Below are 21,037 nucleotides of genomic sequence, written 5' to 3'. Positions count from 1 at the left end.
TCCAGTGTACAAGGAAGGAGACCCAATGGCTTCTGGTCATCGGAGACGCAAGTCCTACTTGACACAAAATTCTGGAAACCTAACAAGAAATCAACTAGAAAAGCAAGTGTGTGAAAACTGAATGGAAGCCAGCATGGCTCGATGGGAGGAAGATCCTGCCAAACCAACCTATTAGCGGTTTGTGTTTCGTTTTTTTTCTTCCCTGAGGCCACTGGGATATCTGACAACAGCAGCGCGCTCCCCATCACTCACTCAGCCGTTAAAAAGCCTTCGACTCGGCGCCCCACCAGAGATTCATTTTGAAACCAGAAGCGCCTACAGAATCCGATCTCAGGTTGGTTAACCAGCAGGAAACAGAGTTCAGGTAAGAGGGGTCATCAGTGGAGCCCCCCAAACCTGGGGTCTACCCTTGGACCCTTACTCTTTCTAATCCGTGCTAACAACGGTACGTTTGTGAAACCTGAAGATGATATGAAAATTAGAGAGACGTCAAATACTGAGGCGACTTCATCAGCGGTGGGCCAGCACTTGGACAATGAGGTTTAACTTAGAAAAGGACAAAGTGCTACTGCAGGACAAAAGGAGAGGAAATTCTAAATATTAGAGGAGACACGCAGACCTACAGGAAGCATCCTCGGAAAAGGATTTAAGCTTTAAGTGTATGGCATGTTGGCACGACGTTCTCCTCCTCTAAGCTGAACAATTGAATATAAACCGAGGGACATTACACTCGGACTACAAAACACACTGGTGACGCCTCATCATGTGACATTCTGGTCACCGCACTACAAAACAAGACAAAGCGGCACCTGAAACTGTAAAGAGGAGAACAAGCAAGTACACCCTGGGACTTAAGGACTTGCTCAGAGAATTAAACCCATTGATTTGCCAAGTCTTCCAAACTGTCACAGGTGGCAGTAAAGGGGATCCAGCAGAACCTGAAGGACACACAAGTGCACTTAAGATTGAAGCCCGGAAGCAAAGCATTGTGGGAATGTGGAGCAAACTACTGGGAAGGACCGGAAAGACATACTGGGACATCCTAGCGATTAGCTGAACAGACGGGCCTTACGGGCTGAATGGTCTCCTGTCGCTCGTCTTATGGAAGCTTTTCTGTGTATCGTATTATCGTCACTGCTCTGAGGAGACATGCCAGTAAGAATGTCATCGTACACGTGACCATCAACTGGAACTTGATTATCTACACCAAGCAGCCACAACAGTCAAACCACTGCCAGGCGAAGTGGGTAAGTAACTTTGATGGCTCCTGTCCAGAGGTGGCATATATTAGGCAGCAAGTGAACTTTCGGGTCATGAGGGTGATGGAACTGACCGACTTTGACAACAGCCGGATTATGGTGGCTAGACGACTGGGTCAGAGCATCTCCAAAATGGCAGGACTCGTGCAGTGGTCCATACCTTCTTAAAAGTGGTCCAAGGAAGGACAACCGGTGGACCAGGTGCCCAAGGCTCAGTGATGTGTGTGGGGAGCGAAGGCTGGCCTGGCTGTTCAGATACCACAGAAGAGCCACCGGAGCACAAAATGCTGAAAAGCGTAATACGGGCCATTAGAGAAGGGCGTCAGAACATGCAGGGCATCGCAGCTTGTGGTGCGGCCAAAGACCAGTCAGAGTGCCAATGTGGACCCCTGCCCATAGCCTACAATGAGTGTCAGAACCGGACCATGGGGCAATGGATGTTATGCTGCCTGTGACATTGTTGAGCATGACCAGTTTGGTGGGGGGGTCAGTGATGGTCTGGCAGGGGTGGTATATCCATGGAGGACACACAACGGTGGGCACATTGACAGCCATTAGGTATTGGGATGAAGTCCTTGGACCCATTGTCAGACCCTATGCTGGTTCCTCCTGGTGCCTGACAATGCCCACCCGGCCTCATGTGGTGAGAAGATGAAGGAATTGATACCACTGACTGCCCCCCATCCCTCGTTTCATTGTATTCCGCATCAAGCAATAAACAAAACACTTGACTGCCTACCAGTTTTCCTTCTACGTCCCATAGACGTGGGCATCAGGTAAACTGTCGACTTTAAACTGGCTCGTGCAGGAGCGTCTCTGTGATGGAATGGCAGGGTGGGTTCTTTACCTTGCGCCCATCACTACCACTGGCATGGAGGTTAAAGCTTTGGGCCTGAAATCCCACTACTAACACCAAGCGACCCCGAGCGAGTCACTTCAGCTGCGTCTCAGGCGTCAGCCACACACAGGTAAGTAAATGAGAACGTGAGAGGCTCCATTCCAGCAGGACTGTCTGGGTGCCCACGTGCGGACATGGCTCAACATGGCACACCCAGCTGCACTTAACTAACCTGAATTGTGCAAATCAGCAAACCCGCTTCCTGATACCACACGGTGCTAATTATGACAAATGAGCTCACCAGACTCCGCCAACGCATTCCACAACGTGAATCATTAACTAAGCGGGCTTCATGTGGTCCCGGCTTTACATTCTGCCCGTTTGATTTAACGACATTTGTTCACGTCTACTCAGAGTCCAGACTGGCACAATTAAATAAGGCAAAGAGGATAAAAGACGACAAGCCGCAATAGGCCTGGATTTGTAGAAGACAAGCGACTCCAACCATCCATAGGTAATAAGAACGTCTGCCAAAAATACCCTCAGGCTCAGACATGGGAAGGGTTGGAAATCTGCTGCCACGGGGGGCCAGGATGAGATTTCTCACTAATTACTGGATTTCTTACCACAAAGATCATCTTCTTTATCAATACGACTCCATGTATGCAGCACCATGAAGAACACACCTTCATAACTTGAGCCAAACCCGCAGTGGCTATGCAGCGGTGGCAGGATGAAGGTGGCACCATAATCCTCAACAAGAAACAAATAATTGAACTGAAGGGATCACAGCCCCCCCCTGAGTGCCGCATTGTTTTGTATGTCAATCAGCACTGGACTCGGCCCACACCACAGCATCGACCACCCGAACCTCTGACACACAGTGCTGCCAAGACGGGCACCGCCTGCCCACCACATCGATAAGCAAATGTAAAAATGGGCAGAGGGGTGGGTTTGAGGATTTTACAGAACTGCTCCACTACAGTTAATGAAGTTAGTATCGTGAGAGTTGATGAAGACCCTCGCTGTTAAGGCTGATATTTTAATAGGGGGGGCAGGCTTACCAGGCTCTCCATCATCAAAGACTTCCTGCGGAGTTTCACTGACTGACTGACTGACTGACTGACACGCTAACTACAGCGGAGCAGAAGCAACATGGAGAGCTGTGTGTGAGAACTTCACATGAATTGAAGCCGTCTCGGTGAAGACTGTGCGTTAAAATGAGCGGCGCCCCACAATCCCACTGGCGCAGCGCCTGCTGCTCGGTTCACTTTCATTCTGCTGCGGGGTGCCCACCCTTCTTTGCTGCATGGAGTAGCACCACCTAAAACAAACCTTAGGGGGCTTCCTGGAGTCGGGAAACACAGGGGACCCCGTGAAAGAAATAACAATGCAGTTGACTTTGGCCATTTCTAGAACATTATTACCCCACCATTTCCCTACGATCCCTCGGCCGTTGGTACAAATCGCCTCCACTCGGTCAGTCGTTCGTTGGCGCAGGACTGTCGATTGATTTTCAGAGCGCTGGAAGGCTTTCTTAGTCTTGGAGGGTCCATCAGAGACGCCAGTGGGTCCAGAAGTGCTTTGGTGGATTTTTAACATTTCCCTCACTTTACTAAGGCAGGGGGCTCCGATTCTGCTGTCTCCCTGCCCAACAAATGTCTTTTTAGTGGGGGCTTGAGTGTTTGCTTTGTCGTAGCCTGCAGTGTTAAGGTCTGCATGTGCTGAATCCACGACAGCGCGCAGGACAAGGACGCCTACAATGGTGTGCAGCCAAGGGCCTAACTGGGCCCCAGGATACTTGGTGTTTGTAACGCGTTACGTTCTCCTGGCATCCCATCCTGACTGCTAGCTGCCCGTGTGAGGTGGTGAAGTTGCCGTCAGTACAGCAGTTGTCTCTTCACAGCCCGGACACTGGCAAATGGCTCCGGGATGGACGCTTGTTTCAGCGGAGACTTCATCTCGTTTGCTTTTATGACAACGTCGCCAGGCCTTTGTCAAGGGGTCAGCAATCCCGGTTTGTAGTTGCGATGCTAAGCACCTGGGAATTCTGGGATTTCACGGAGATGGAAGACGCTATGGTGACACACAGAGAGTCCACAGAAAGTGCAAACTGAGCATTCCTGGCATAAATCAAAGAAATGTGACTCGTCCTTCCTAACGTGAAGCCCCAGCTGTGTGCGGTGGTCCGCAACTGATGGTCAGCTGGTGCATGTGGTCTGGGCGGCCGTCAGCTACTCCACATGATCAGTGACCCACCTGGGGGGAAACGACACAGAAAACAACGGGAAGAATGACTGACTGACCCCCAGACTGGAGGAGCCGCAGCCTTGTGGTCCCAGCGTGACGCACCCGCCGAGCAAAACCCAGGGAGCCACTCGAGGGCTCGGCGGCGCACATTCCTCACATTCCAATGGTCGGCCTCTCGGGACTCGGACGTTTTTCCCAGGGATTAACATTTTCAGCGAAACGCAGCACATGTGGAGGTCACGCGTCTAAGTGGGGGGGGGCTCTCAGTTCTGGTAGGAAGGCAAAAAGAGAGCAGCGTGAAACGGTGGAACATCGCCATTGTGTGGTGTGTTACACGACACAGAGATAAATCACTTACCACGAATAGGAAATGGGGACGTGTGGCCAGAATCGGAAAAGTCTCCAAATAATGAAGAGACAAAATGAAAATGCGATCCAATCTGGTGTGGAAAGAAACAAAAAAGAAACTGGAGACAAGAGAATCGAAAGAAGAAATGCACCATCTGCACCAGGGCCTCTCAAAGCGTCCCGGGACCCCCTGTGGCTGCAGGTTTTTGTTCTAATCAATGACAACACCTCCTCACGCTCAGCTCAAGTAATTAGCTGGGATTTTCTCTTCTCTTATTCTACACTAAGAAAGCACAGCAGCAGCCTGGTTTTTACATTTATTTGTCACAAGCTGTACCCCGTGGCATCACCCACATAGTAATGAAACAGGAAAAACTTTAAAAATCAATACACGTTGGCACTGTATCTGAGCGTCCCCCGCGTGGCCGTGATATCTCTGCCAGTCAGCAGCTACCCTCTAAAACACACGCAGCTCTGATCTCTCTCTCAAAAACGTCAAGCGTTACTCCTTAACAAGCTGTAGATGATGATGGCTGCTGAACAAACGGGTGTCGCTAGCTAAGTGGAGGCGAGGTGCGCTCCAACACGTGGTGAGATGTAGAGTGACTCAAACAGAGGCTGGCCCCGCCCCCCTGCTCTCAGCCCACAGCCACTCCCTTGGATTTGCATAAACACATCGGCACCACAAGTGAACTCTGGGAGAAGTCGCAAAATCAACCGGAAAGTTCAAGCAAATTCTAGAAAACAACCCAATCTAAATCCCTTAAGTGATTCTCTCGTGAAAAGCGGGCAGACAGACAGAATGCACTTGGGCCACAAATTTTTTAAAACTGTTTCTAAGCGAGCCCCTATAGCCCCTATTCCAAATTTCAAGTCCCAAGTCCTCGTGGTTTCGTGATGAGCGACTCAGTGGGGTTTGGCTTTTATAGCTTCAGAAAGCACAGCAGCCTGGTTCTTCCATTTACTGTACACGACATATTTCTGCTGTTGCTGTTGATTGAAATGCTTCACTCTCAGTTGACGATTTCATTCTGCGTTTCTCTTTCTCTCTGCAGTTTTCCCCAATCGTTGCGTCTTATTAATGACAATTCAAAACGAGCCGAGCAGACCCCCCGGCTGATCAACACGGAATCAGCGTCAGACCCACTAACTAGTAAGTAACGAAACAATCAGACCACCTGGAAAAGAAGATGAAAATATTGTTAAAAAAGGAAAAAAATCCACTCGTCTCATATAACTAACTGCTCGGTACGTTTGAAGAGTTTTGTTTTATTTCTAATTTCTCTTTTGTTCCCAAAACTCAGAACTTGGGAAATGACAGTTCACTTAACAAGCCCAGGAGTCCAATGAAAAACACAAGCTGTTTGGAACAAAAACCTGCAGCCACAGGGGGTCCCCAGGACCACCGGCTTTGAGAACCCTTGATCTCCACTCGGGGTCACCCCGAGATGTTCCCATTGTTTGATAGAAGTTGACGTCTTTTATTATCTGATAAGGCCAAGGCCTGCACCTCAGAAGAGGTTGTCCACCTGAAGCTAAGCAGGGTCAGGCCCGGCCAGGACTTGGATGGGAGACCAGCAAGGAGAAGCTCGGGTTGGTGAGGCCGGCAGGGGGTGCTTAGCCTGGGGTCTCTGTGTGTGCCTCCCCAGTGCAGTGACAGGGACACTGGGCTGTGAAAATGGCACATGAGACGTAAAAAAACCGAAGTCCTGGCTATGTCGCCATCCACAGCCCTAACCATCCCCTGCCTCTGATTGGCTAACTGTCTCTGTCACCCCTTCACCACCTACCAGCTCATGAGTGGCGAGCACACTGCTGTTAAAAATGGCTGCCGTCACATCACCCAGGTGGGAGCGGCACATTAATGCTGGCTGAAGTGGCTCCACACTCACAATGTAAAGCACTTTGAGCAGTGAGAAAAGCGCCACATGCATGGATAGAATTAATATTATTAACCTCCTTAGCGTTACATTCTTCTCAAAAACACATTTTCTGGCTTGAAAAAAGACATTTTTATTAAATCTCATCTTTCTACTGTAAAGCGTGCAAAACCCTAAAAGTACAAAGTCAGAAAGTGTAATAATGATAATATAACATGAGCATCACTTTCAGCTTCCCAGAATCCCTTTCAGTTTCAGCGCCTGAAGACATCTGATGAGAGGCGTTTCTTACGAGACCCCGTTGTGAGGCCAGGAGAAGACCCAAGTAACACTCGGCCCTCACGCCGTTGGCACTCTCACAGCCCCAGTCACGTGAGGGACACCTACACTGCTGCCCAAGTGACACACGGGACTAACGCTAAGGAGGTGAAGGCGTTCCTGGGGTTTCTAATGGCTGCTACTACTGACAGCGGCATACGGCAGTTGACATGCTACTGGGTTATTAGAGAAACCTCTGTCTGTGCATCACCACCACGGACACCTCGAGGCAGAAGGTGCTGCCATTCCACAAGCGAAGCGACTCTCGCAGCTGACATGTCCGTCTATCGTGTGTGTGTGCAGAATGAAGGCAGACGGCCAAGAAACTGAACGTCTCCTACAGGGGAGTCCATTACGCTCTTCAGGGGGCGCCGTCATTGGGTGTGTGTTTAGTGAAGAAGCCAACCGAGGACTCCACACTCTGATGTCCTTCACCTGCCATGCCGCTGCCCGTCTCGGCCTTCCCCTTTGCTTTACTTTCTCGTATATGAAATGCAGGGAGAGTATTGGAGTCGTCCAAAGATTTGATGTTGAGATTAAGTCATTGTGTGTGTGTGTGTGTAAACACAATGACTTGAGTACGCCTTCACCGAGGACAACCAAATGTCGCATACAAGTAAGTATGAGGTACAAAACGCACATTTCTATCAACATTTGGGCCATTTCCACTAAGCGGCAGGGGTACTTCACCTTTTATTCATGCAGCTGCACAGTCCAATTTATTCAGATTTACTTTTCTAATAATTATTAATTTGATGTGATTTGTTGTTAATGGAGGACAGCATGGTGGCACAGTGGGTAGCGCTGCCACATCACAGTAAGGAGACCCAGGTTAACTTCCCGGGTCCTCCCTGTGTGGAGTTTGCATGTTCTCCCACAGTCCAAAGACATGCAGGTCAGGTGCACTGGTGGTCCTAAATTATCCCTAGTGTGTGCTTTGTGTGTGTGCCCTGCGGTGGGCTGGCACCCAGCCCGGGGTTTGTTTCCTGCCTTGCGCCCTGTGTTGGCTGGGATTGGCTCCAGCAGACCAACCCACTATATCCTAACACAGGGTCATAGGGGACAATGACTGACTGACCGTTGGTCTTTCTTGGGCTGCTTGTCCAGTTTGACCCCAATGACCTCGGCGCTAATAAATTACAAAAGAGCATTTCTGACAAGACAGACACGAGGCTCACGTCACTCAAGAAACAGAACTTAAAACTCTAAAAAAGACACGCAGGAGTTTCAGAGTCCCGAGTTGGGGGCTCTTTATTCAGGGGGTCCGCACTGCTGGCAGGTTAATCGGCGGTCACTTCAGACCGGGCAGACTTTGACTCGGATTTGCAGCCCACAGTCGTGTTTTAATGTCTTGTTTGATTCACAGTCCGTTTTATTTACTCTTCATATGGTGGGCTTCTCGGCCCACTCACAGATGGGACCCCCTTCAAAACGGTGCACTCGGCCCTCCTTTGCTCTTTTTTACGGTTTTATTTGATTTTATGTATTTTTTGGTTATCTGCCTAATTGCTCCTGTTTTGTCGTTTTTTGGTTTATTATTATTATATTTTATTTGGACTGCCACTTCTGTGTACTGTATGTGCGACTGTCTGTATATTTAGATATTTCTGCAGGTGTGACTGTATAACTTTCACATGTGCCTTCTTTGCTCACCTGATTATAAAAACTTTATTGTTTTATGACCTCTTCCTTTATCTTCTGATAACAATAACTGTCTGTCTACTCAGTCGCTGGCCTTCTCCTACTGGTTGTGCTCTTTGATACCAACTGGTTGCTCACAGCCTCTCTATCTTAATGACACTGCACTTGACGTTAGTGCCCAGCACTCCGGGTGGGTTTATAACGAGACTCGTACATTATTAAAACACACGCCGTTGAGCATCACAGCAACATCCACATCAGAGCCAAAGGCAGGAAACAAACATGGATTCAGCACCCTACAAAATGCCAAGGTCTTTAGGAAGTAAGAGTAGGCCTGGGACTCTAAACTCACAGCGGGCACCAAACGGCACCACTGAGTGCCATTCAAGGATTTAACCCACCATGCTGTACTGGCACGAGTGAACCAAACACAAAGCGCATCAAGTCAGTGAGCCCGTCCATCCGTTACCCAAACCCGCTTATCCTGAGCAAGGCCACCAGGAAGCTGCACATCTTCATATTTATGCCACCACCGCTCAAAGAAATAATAATTCTTTGCATTTATATAGCACTTCTCTCACTACTCAAGGGCCCAACAGTGCAGAGTCAATATTGGCATTTACGGGATTCAAACTAGCAACCTTCCGATTGCCAGTGCAGATCCTTAGCCTCAGGGCCACCACTCCGTCAAATCCTCCTAAAGACAACAATGAGGCAGCAAACCAAAAAAAACGAGGAACATGGACTGGCAAACAAATGTGCCATAATTAGGACCTCCAGTACCTCAGACCTACAGGTAGCACAGTTAACAGCTCAGCAAGAACCGACAGTGGGACACGAGGGGACAGGATAACCCTGGCTGTCACGTGACGTATAAAACAGGGGACTGGCCTCTTCTGGAAATCAGCGAGGCCTTAGGCTCCCATCAGTGACATTTTATTATCCTGCGGGACACAACAGAAGGCGCAGGTCATCCATCGTCTTCACCGTCACGAGATGTGACTGCATGCTCTGCCTTAAAACATGAAAGCACACAGAAAACCCGAGTGACATTCGCCTGCCGATCCTCATGAAGCTGCTCTTGGTCAGGCACCGCATTACAAAAGTTAGCCAAAGAAGGCATAAAACAAAAAAAAAAAAAGATGAGATTGTCACATGTCACGAATCTTCATTGTCATGGAGGTCAGCATTGAGCAGGATTATAAAAGAAAATGAAATGGAATGACAAAGTAAAAATACAATAAAAATAAAAATATGTATGTCAAAGTTGTTAAGTCAGAATCAAATGTCACCACTTAGCTAATCCAATAAAGGAGAAAACAATCCGAACAAAGGTCACCCTGCAACCCGAGATGGCACACCTGCACCGAAACGCCACATCACAAAGCAACGTTTACGACCACAGAGGGAGATGGCCGCTCGTCACCATTAGGGACACCCAAGGGCTGCCAATCGAGCACACAAACCGGTGGGGAAAAACGGCCACCGTGAAATGTTTTTTATTCTTGACAAATACAAATAAATGATGTTATGGACAAGATATGCTGTTGCCATTTACTGTATGGTCGGCTTCTTGTGATATTCTGCTCTGCTTATCATTGGTCACCAGGCCAGGTGGCTGTGAACATGGAAGTGTGGGACAACAAAATGTTCAAAGTTCTAAGAAATGTTTAGCAGTACCCTAAATAAAAATGTCTCTGCCTTTATATATCTACACACACACACCTGGCTCTTCCAGGCGTGTGCTGCCACCCCAGACTGAGAGAGGGCGCTGCCACCCGCTGACTTCTCATCTTCCTTTCCCTCCACAGCTCACAGAAATCTCCCAGTGAGGGTAACTGACTCCACCCCTTCTGGTCCCTGGGTCTTAAAGCTTGCCCACCCAGAAGAAGGTGCCATTTGTAACCCAAGCGACCACAGCAAAGGAGATCCTCCTCGATCACACAAGATGAAGAGACGACTAGAACTGGTCAAGCCACGTTATTCTGTCGGCAATGGTTTTTGTGTCATTTTCACACACTCGGCGTTTGTTTCTGCCCACTCCTTTAAGCAGACGGGGACAGCTGGGATGGCATCCCAAAATGTATTTTCTGTCAAGGCTGTGATTTCCTCAGATGACCACTGTGTGCATATCCAGATCTACACCCTGTCAAGTAGGCGCACCAGCCGCCATGGCATTACATCACAGGCTTCACCTCATTGGCTGACATCTGGGGGTCAATCCCAGGAAGGGGAATGTGTTATCGTGAAATTCCCCTCCACTTACCCTTTACCGAGGGGTGAGTGGACTCATCAGATTCGTTACCGGGTTGGTCTACGGTCGCACCTTAACATTAACACACACACACAGAGACCCTAAACTCAGCAGTGCCCCATGAATGACACATACAGCTGGTTAACCTCTGGCACTTTAAACCACACGAGTGCCTTAGGAATAACACAGCCTGTCACGCTCTCAGCACTTCAAGAGACTTCCTCATTATCGGCACGAACAACATAACGAAGTTTTAGTGATATCTCAGACCTAAATATTACTTTGGGTCTCCAAGAATACATTTAAACATACAAAGGCTCAGCATCCTTGACTATCAGCCATTTATCAGCCCAGAATGCCTCACTTGACGTCCCGTTCCCTACTATTGGGTGGAGTTCTCACCCTCAGCCTTAATAAACCTCGCAGCACAAAGCGTACGGCAAACCTCCGACTGCACCAGGTGCTCAAAGAAATCGACCTTATTACTTTAGTCACACTAGACGTGAAGACAAAGGATAGAAAGTTAAAAGCAGCATGGTATTTATTACAGGAATAATAATAATACCAGTAGAACAAAGAATAATAGAAAATAGGACTGGTAATAAAGGCTGGATATACATAGTCTTTAGAAAAACTAAAGATGACCAGGATGAACGTCGCAGGCGGCTTGTGATCTTAGCACTCGTAGTTGTTCATGAGGTGCTTTTCTGATGATCAGATGGAAACGGCCACACGTCGCTGGTGCCTTCTCCTGATGTCTTTGTCCCTTCTTCTTCCTCCCTCCTATGTCACTCCTCAGACAAAGCATTTTTATTCTAAAATTCTACTGGGGGGCTTGCAAGATGTGACTGTTAGATATTCTGATTGGCCGGCTGTCAATATGATAAATGAATTCACTCTCCGTTTTTGATGTTCTCTGCGGTATCGGCATGTCTTCCTTTCCCAGACGGTAAAATAATTAGATGTCCATCCTTTCTCAGGTTATAAAGTAACTGGGCCACCAGCATGTCTTCCTTCCTTTGTTGGAACAGCCGTTTTAAAAGTGAGATAACTGGGAGGAAGACCTGCTTTGATTTGTCTGGATTGTAGTTCATCTGCTGTCTTGTCTTGAACAAAATATAATGGAACTATAAACCAAAATGTACAGATTTTGTACCCCACAAAAGTCCACCCCTATTTTGGTCAGACAAACTAAAGATGAACTGTGAATCCTTCAAACCCTGCAAAGCAAAGGTGCGTATGCCGGATTAGGGTGAAACACGTGTTGTGTACTCTTTGTATTATGTATCAGGTATTACATATATACGGTACATACAGTAACGGGCAGCCGGGACACCTCCGTAACGGAAGGCACTTGCACAGAGCAATACCTCCCCCGGGACAACAGAGGGCAGCCCCCCTGGCTTGTTACAGTGCCAAGGAGCAGGGAAGCTCAACCCCGCTGGGGCCTGTGGCCTCCACCAGGGGGTGTATGGAGAATGGCTGAGCCCTCCTGTGCAGGGCTGTCGTCACACCAGGAAAGGAGTTCAAGGAACCCCTGGGTGCTCTATAAGAGGGGACACCTGCCATAACTCAGGAGCCAGAGTTGGGAGAAGGAGGAGGAGTGGAGGCAGAAGAGACAAAGAGAGAAGGGAACCGGGTGTTGTGTGGCGGTTTACTGACTGAGCTGGAAAGTGTAAGTAAAGTTTTCGTTGTTGCGGGTACTTGTGCCTCTGAGCCCGGTGTGTCGGGCGGTACTCGCCAAGACTTTCACAACACACACACACAGAGCACATGTTCGTATGCGGGCACACTCAGCTTTCTACAGACGTAACTTTTATCCGACGTGATGTTGCCGTACGTCTCATTACTGCACAGCGTGCAAGCCAACTGTATGCACACATACTGGGTTCACTGGCGACTCTAAACTGGCACAGAGTAAGTGATGGACTGTGCACAGAACTGAACTTGTAAACTGGAAAATGGTGGGGTGTGTCAAAGAGAGCTGCTCCATTATCAGCTACACACGACAGTGACAGCCACGTCTCAGGAACCCATTCAAAGCTGCACGGGTTGAGTGGCGCCACTCTTTCCTGTCTTCCGATTCCAACAGACTTCACGCCAGCCTTTTGGTGATCTTTGTAGTTATTAGGGTCATCTGGTGTGCTGCTGCTGGAAAGGCCCAGAGAAACCCACCTTACCTTTTGAAACGGTGCGCTGCCAGCATTTATGGAAGTAAACGTCAGAATTCTTCACCACCACCACCACCACCACCGATCACTCTTTGGGGGGCAAATAGACGGCAAACGTCTGTGTGTTGCACCCCACTCCACGTGACCCCATGTTTCATGACAGACTGTCAGGAAAAGAGCTTTGTGTATTGTGGTGGGCCGCAACTGGGAGGCTGGATGAAGACTTGGGGTCTGGAGTGGGCCGATACTTGTGTTGGTACAAATGTTGAGGTCTGAAAGCCGCTATGGATACCAAAGTGAAAACCTGAGCACCGACCCAGCAATGAACACTGGGCACCGTTAGCCGAGACTACCACCCAGCTGACCCCCCAGAGTAGATACACCAGGTGCCAGGTCTTTAAACAGAGAGACTTCCTGTAAGGTGACACGATTCACAAACCCACTCAAAAGACGTAGAACCCTGCAAAGGGAAAAGCCTGGACTGCCTGCCGCCCGTACTTCATCATCCTCGCTGCAGATCGGTCATCACGACTGTCAGTCTTACACCCCAGAATGCCCCCCAATTCTCTCGTCATAGCAGACAGGAAGGCAGAATCACATCACAGGAGGAGAGCCGCATTTCTCTTTCATTTCTTTCATTGGACGTGACGCCCAATGCACTGCACACAATACCAGCGTATCTCTGGCCCACCGTTACCACTTTCTCCTTTTTGATCTTCCTCATACTCGGTGATCCCAGAAGAGGGAATCAGAATGAACGGACTGACTCTTTCTTAATGCACAGCACAACTTTGAAAACGTGAACTGTGACTCAGTAAACTCGAGGGGACGTTAAAACAATTCGTTACCACAAAGGATGAGCTTCCTGAACAGGCCCTTCATACGACTTTACAATTCACGGCGAGAGAAAAAGCCACGAAAAGAAAACGCCAGTCGCCGTCTCCGGACTGTCAGAGAGTACGCGGCCGGCCGTGTCGGCTCCATCGCCTGCGTGAGTCGTCCACAGAGTAAATGACGCTCCGATTGTGTAGTATGCTTTCTGCAAGACATAAACGTGACCAGAACTTCATGAACAACTGGTTACCAGAAGAGGACGGTTAGAAGTGTCACCTCTAAAACAATTTGTAACACGCGGCTTACAGAAAGGTCAAGACGAAGGAGCTCTCAGGTTAACATACTGCTCAAAAAAATGAGAGGAAGACTTTTTAATGAGAGTATAGCGTCAAGTCAGTGAGACCTACGGGCTATCGATCTGCTCAGTGAAGGAGCAGAGGGGCTTGTTCATCAGTCTCGAGGGGCACTAGAGGGGCAACACAGAGATGACCCCCAAAACAGGAGTGAATGTTTTAACAGCTGGAGGGAGCCCACTGACATTTGTCCCTCCTCATCTGTTTTGTCACTCGTTTTGCATTTGGCTACAGTCAGCGTCACTACTAGTAGCATGAGGCCATGCTTGGACCCTACAGAGCTGGCACAGGTAGTCCAACCTATCCAGGATGGCACATCAATACCACGTGCCATTGCCAGAAGGTTTGCTGTGTCTCTCAAGGGCATGGAGGAGATTCCACGGGACAGACGGGTAGTTCCTGTAGGAGAGCTGGACAGGGCCCCTCGTAGAAAGTCCTTAACCCATCAGCAGGACCCACCAGAGGAGCAGGATGAGCACTGGCAGAGCCTACAAAATGACATCCAGCAGGCAGGCAGGCCACTGGTGTGAATGTCTCTGAGCAAACAATCAGAAACAGACTTCATGAGGGGGGCCTGAGGGCCCAACATCCTCTAGTGGGCACCGTGGAGCTCGATTGGCATTTGCCATAGAATACCAGAATTGGCACCCTGAGCACGTCACAGACGTCAAAGGGTTTGGAGAAGCCGTGGAGAACGTTATGCTGCCTGTGACATCGTTCAGCATGACTGGTGGAGGGGGGGTCGGGATTGTGGCATATCCATAGAGGGGCGCACAGACCTCTACAGACCAGACAACAGCACCGCAGGACTGCCTTTTGGTATCAAGATGAAATCCTTGGGCCCATTGTCAGACCCTATGCTGGTTCCTCCTGCTGCCCGATAATGCCCGGCCTCACGTGGCGAGAGGATGAAGGAATTCATCCCATTGACTACCCCCCACTCATCCGACCCTTCTGGGTGAAGCGCACGGCCCCGCTGCTCGCGTACAACGCGACATCTCACATCCTCGATGGCCACCCAACAGCAAGGACCACCTCAAGTGGGAGGAATCCACATCTGAGAAGCCAACTCTTTATTCCACTTTTGCCAGCAAAGGTCACAGGGTGGCCATTTTATCAGCTCAACAATTCAATTACAGACGTGTCAAAAGTCCTGCCATTGGGGTCAGTGGTGCCTGGCGTCGTCAGACAACGTGACCTATGGATGAACTTCCATCCATCCCCCTATCAGACCTTCTTAATTCCATTCAGGGTCACAGAGGGGCCCGAGTGCATCGTGGCAGAGCTGGAAACAGGGCAGCACCCAAGCCCAGACAGGGCACACCAATGCACTCGCTCACTGGCATAATGGACTTCACCTTTAGGACACCAATGGAAAAAATGGAGAATCTGGAGAAAAACCAACGGCGGAGCAGATCAGGCCGGGAGTCGGCTCGTCTCTCAGCACAGCTGGGAAAAGAAACACACTGCCGTGGCATCCATAGTTGAAATTCCTGAGCACAGTCTTTCTCCTTAATGCAGATCTAACAGATGCGCAGACCACACAGCGTCAAGTCTGAAGGTACATGAAACCCCCTGAAGCTCTAGAGACCGGTGGTCCCACCTGACCTGAAGGGACCCCTCACTACGAGTCTCCAGTCGGGCGAAGGCTCAACAGGAGATCAAACCACAAAAGGCCCCAGGACATAAAACGTCACTTTGCTTTGCTCTGCTTATCTGGGTGACGGCGGACCACTTCAAGTCATCGTGATGTCACTGTCCCACGAGGGACATTCAGACTGTCACCAGGCTTTATAACATTAAACAAATTAAAAAAAAATCACAAAGAACATCAAACCTCAAACATGCAATTAGCACAAATAAACATTAATATGGCGGGCGGGGAGCGCCTGGGCTGGAACATCAGACCACTGAAGAGTGAGACCAACGTTTAGGATGGACGATGCAAACGCTAAACGGTCAAACCTGCAGACGTGACATCACTTAAAAGATCAACAGCAGGTGGGATGGAGGAGGATTTGAACCCGAGACTTGATGGCTGACCAGGCCTCTCGTAGATCAGGGGGTCTCAAACTCCGGTCCTGGAGGACCCCACTGGCTGCCCTTTTCTTAATTTGTGTCCTGTTTTTGCTGCTAATTCACTTCTTACAGAAAACACAAGTCAACTGAAATGAATTCCAAAGATTTGTTCTCCTGATTTGCTTCACTTCTTTCCTTAAATGGCCCCCAAACAGAAAATGACAGTAAGGGAGCCGACAGAAGACCACCTAAGTCAAGGCCTCAAACTCCAAACAATTTCACTCCAACCAGTTGCTGCTGCGGAAAAACATCTTCACCTAATGCAGGGGTCTCAAACTCCAGTCCTGGTGGGCTGCAGGTTTTCATTCTCACCCTTTTCTTAATCAGTGACCCATTTCTGCTGCTAATTCACTTCTTTTCCTTTCATTTTAATTGACTTGCTTTCTTTAAGATTTGTTCCCCTGAATTGCTTCAAACAAAAATGAAATGTGACAGGTGGTCTTCTGTCGGCCCCCTCACAAGTCAGGGCCTCAAACTCCAAGCAGCTGCTCAATCAGGCGCCGAGTCGTGTCATTCATTAAACTCTTTAGTTCTTTAATTCCACGACTCGTTGCTGCTCTCATTGGGCCATAGCAGACATTTCCGAAATTGTGGATTTTCTCTTTTCTGTTCAAATGTTTTGGGGTCCTGAGCAGATCGGCAGTCCCAAGACCTCCACCCTTTTTATTTTCAGATATTGTGTGATGGGCACAGTTTGCTGGTCCTGTTTCGGCTCATTTTGTATCTTGTTATTGTTTAAGGAAAAAGAAACAATGAAGGGGTCCGAGTCTTCAAGAACAAGTCAAGGAAAATGAATTCAAAAGAAGTGAATTCGCAGCAAAATCACTGATTAAGAAAAGGGTGAGAATGAAAACCTGCAGCCACTGCGGCCCTCCAGGAGCGGAGTTTGAGACCCCTGCCAGTCAAGAAATAAACTCCTTTCAGCAGGGGTCCTGGGTGTTCTCCCCGTGGGCCGTATTTGGCACACCCTTCCATCCTAATGATACACTCGGACCACCTTAGGAGGCTCCCCTCCATCCTGGGAGAATGAGGTTCTACTCAAGGGTCCCCCCATACTCCCCGGAGCCAAGAAGCCCCGTTTTGTCCGTTTGCGCTCCGAGCCTCACTGTTTTGGTCACTTCCCAGATTAAGAAGACAGCGTGAAGTCACCAGTCAATCACTCCCTGGTCACCACCGACGTCCTCAAAGCAAGTGCTGCTGCACCAATTAGGCCATCGGTCTCCAGATTGTCCCTACACTCGTATCATAAGAAGCCCCTAAGTGACCTGAAGTCTTCCAGAAGTGTGACCTCCGGTCTGGAGGTGCTGATGAGCGTCACATGACTCCGTCCCACTCCAACCATTCCAGTCTGCACCAGAGACTCAAAATGAACGAATCCACCAACACAGCTAATGTGTCTGAGACGACTTTATGTATACGACGGCAAGCCAAGGCCAAATGAACATGGACGCCACGTGCCACAGAGAGAAGGAGACGGAGAGAAACCTGCTGAAGGATGTTGGCTTAATGAGAAAGTGAAAGTTTAAAGTGTAACCGGCGAAGCCCAACATGGGGGTCCACCAGAGAAGCCCAATGGATCCCGCCATCTGCTGTTGTTGCACATTTGGATATCAGCTAAACACACACACACCACAGTGCACGGTGACTTGGGGCACCATGAGGTTAGTGCAAGGTGGGCACCGACGTGCACAACAAACAGAGTGTGAAACGTTATGAAGAAGAAGAAGATCAGATCGTCACCAGAGACGAGACACGGGCCCATCACTGTGAGCCGGAAAGCAAGAGACTACCCATGCAGTGGACACAGCGGAAGTTCAAACGACGGCCCACCGTCAAGAAAACTGGGGCCTGATGGGTCCAATTCAGGAACACGGAGAGTCGGTGAGCAGTGCAGTGTACTTTACTGAGAAACTGAAAGACGACGAATTCTGTTACAAATGGAGGACAACACATGGATGAGGACACACAATGGCAGCAGCTTAACGTCTTCTACGTCCCACCCTGATGCCAGCTCCATGCGCCCGTCACGTCTCCTCTGGTGAGGAGGTTAAGGACGCGGTGCAGACATGGACTCGGGAGCAGCAGGAATAAAAAGTCAGTGGAGCGACAGCCGAAGCGCATGGACCTGCAGGTGGAGAAGTGACAGGACTGTCATTGCTGTGCATCTGCTCAGAGTTCCAGGGGTGACGATTTGACTGCCGTCATATTTCAATTCTCCCTCCACCTCATCAGCAGCACTCTGCTGCCCAGATTTTGAAATGAAGTCACACATCAAGTCCTCACCCGCATATTGATGTCACTATGCTGGCCCCTTTGAGCACTGGTGCCCTGCTCGGGTGTTCATGAAAGGTTCACAAATCGGTCGTCCAAATATCTGCTGTTAAACACCAAAAGGGCGCCACCCAGACTGGACCCCCTTTGATTCATTTCACACCAAGTGGCCAGTGAAGATGGCGGTGGGCCCTTTGCTTTGCAGGAGTGACAGAAATGGCACAGCCTGGCGCCTCGCTCACTCGCACGACGTTGAGGTCGCGTCTAAAGCTTTTTAAGCTCTTGCTGTATTTTTAGCTGGTTTGCTATGCGCCAGTGAAGGTGCAGCTCCTCAGCTTCATCACAGCCTGCCCGTCACCCAAATTGTCAGTCTGAACTATTTTTAACAACAACACCGCCGCTTGATGGAATTTCTGATTTTATTGGCGTTCCTTTGAAGTCAAAGATAAAAGGGGAGGCTCGGCTATCCAAAGCATCTCAGTGCCACCCTGATGAACCTTCATTCTTTCTAATAATAATATTCAGGGCCCACGCCAAGGAGACACCAGCGCTGCTTTGTGTTGAAGGAGATCACAGATGCCAGTTGGGTTTTTTGCCGAGTGTTTCAGGAGGTTTCAATAAAATCTAAACGTCAAGAGACAAACTACACCCAGAAACCACCTCACAAGGGTGGTCCAGTGCCAGGCAGAGGAATGGCTTGAGGGTGGCACTGCAAACGTTCCTTTAGTGTGGAGTTTCCATACTGGCACAAGAGCATCGCACAGTTCGGCAGTGGCGATGGTCTGATTTACACACTTCCAGCTGAAATGCATGTCACACGCCTGGCAAACCCACACTCTCGCAATCTACACAGTGGGCACCAGCAGCTCCCCATTGTACCCACCACAGCCCATGGTGGTCGAGATCGTCCATCACTGACTGGCTGGTCAGATCGTCTAAAGAAACCTCGGTGACGGGCTCCAGACGTGGGCAGAAACTTCCTCAAAGTTTTTATTGTCTAAGTCTTGCACTCCTTGTTTAGCAGGGAAGGCGGCCCGATTAGTTAGTTAGTTAGTTAGTTAGTTAGTTAGTTAGATAGTTAGATAGATAGATAGATAGATGCTTTATTAATCCCAAGGGGAAATTCACATTCTCCAGCAGCAGCATACTGATAACAGTGAAATAGAGAAAAATACAGAAAAAGGTAAAAAGATAAAGTCATACATGGAGCTGCTGGAAAGGCTGCCACTCGCTGCGGCACCTGATTAGTGCGTCACGTTCACCTGCCGTAATTCAGGAAAGAGCGCAGCATTCACAAGACTCGCCCGCGTGGACCTCCTGCACACCCAGAGTCACCGGACGGAGCGCGGAGGGCGAATGTGCCGAGCGTCTAAACAGAAAGAAATCCACTTCTTCACTCTGACGACATTTATTGGTATGGGTGGTCTAAAAGTGCGCCCACTGAATTATTTTTTGACTTTCATAGTCAGGAGCTAAACAGCTGAGCCCTTGCTCGTTCCTATTCATTTACACTCTGACTTTTAAAAAAGGCAATAATGTTGTAAGTCGCCATAAGCCCCCACAATTAGGGGAATGCAAAGAACCCAATACACTGCGCTGTCTGCTACCTCTCATGGGATTGTCATGGGGACCCCTCAAGACAAGCTGGACTGGTCCTGGAACTGGAGAAGAAAGGCCAGAGCATGGTCTTAAAACTTAGCGGACTGTGAGAAGTGACGTCCTTCAGGTCGTGTGATGGTCAGTGTGGAGTGCTGGGCCACACAGGGACCACCAAATTAAAAGGAAAGGCTCAGTTACAGGACCCCACTGGGACATCTTTACTGACACCCCTCCAATGTCACACTCAGAACATGCTGGGTTAGATGTTTCTGCAGGACCTGGCGGCCCAGCACAGAGTTTTATTTAAACAGAACCAGAATAAAAAGAACAAAACACACACAGAGACCCAAAGACACACACACACACACACACACACACACAGGCAGACCAGGCCTGAAGCAGAGGGCAGTGGAAACAAAACCCGCCTACTGGCAGAAGAGCCAAAGGAGCACACGGCGGGTTTCCGTTCACGTGCCAGGCCTGGGAGAACATCTGGCAGCGAGTCACGGCAAGAAGAAGAGCAGTCAAGAAAGAAAAAAAAAAAAAAAAAGAGGAAGGCAAACGCTTCAAATGTGAACAAATTTAAAAATGGGAGCACTAAAATAACCCTTCTGGTCAAAGGTCAAGCAGCAGTGGGGTCGTCAAGCTCAACGCCCGCCACAATAATAACACATTTCACGTATATAGTGCCTGTCCCACACTCAGGGCCCTCACCACTCACATGCCGTGTCACTTTGTATACAAAGCGACTTTCCCAATTCATACCAAAGCACCGACTCACACGGCCGGCCGGTCGCCCTGAGGCTCTGCCACCACTCACTGCACAAATATGAAGGAAGGTGAATTCTGGGCTTGAGGCGGCTTCACTATGCAAACAAACATGTCAATAAAAATCAAATCTTCATAAAGTGAAAGCCAGGATGAGCGCAGATGACAAATCTA

General features: G+C 49.1%; 1 protein-coding gene across 1 annotated transcript in view; it reads right to left on the bottom strand.

Annotated features, from left to right (window-relative positions):
• Positions 1 to 21,037, bottom strand: part of LOC114663920 (Wilms tumor protein 1-interacting protein-like) — an 81,556-nt gene that overhangs the window by 58,320 nt on the left and 2,199 nt on the right. The window lies entirely within an intron of this gene.

This window comes from Erpetoichthys calabaricus, chromosome 13 (genome assembly GCF_900747795.2).
Source record: "Erpetoichthys calabaricus chromosome 13, fErpCal1.3, whole genome shotgun sequence".
Taxonomy (NCBI): Eukaryota; Metazoa; Chordata; class Cladistia; order Polypteriformes; family Polypteridae; genus Erpetoichthys; species Erpetoichthys calabaricus.
Note: the sequence above shows the minus strand (reverse complement) of the source record. Positions and strands in the feature narration are given on the sequence as shown.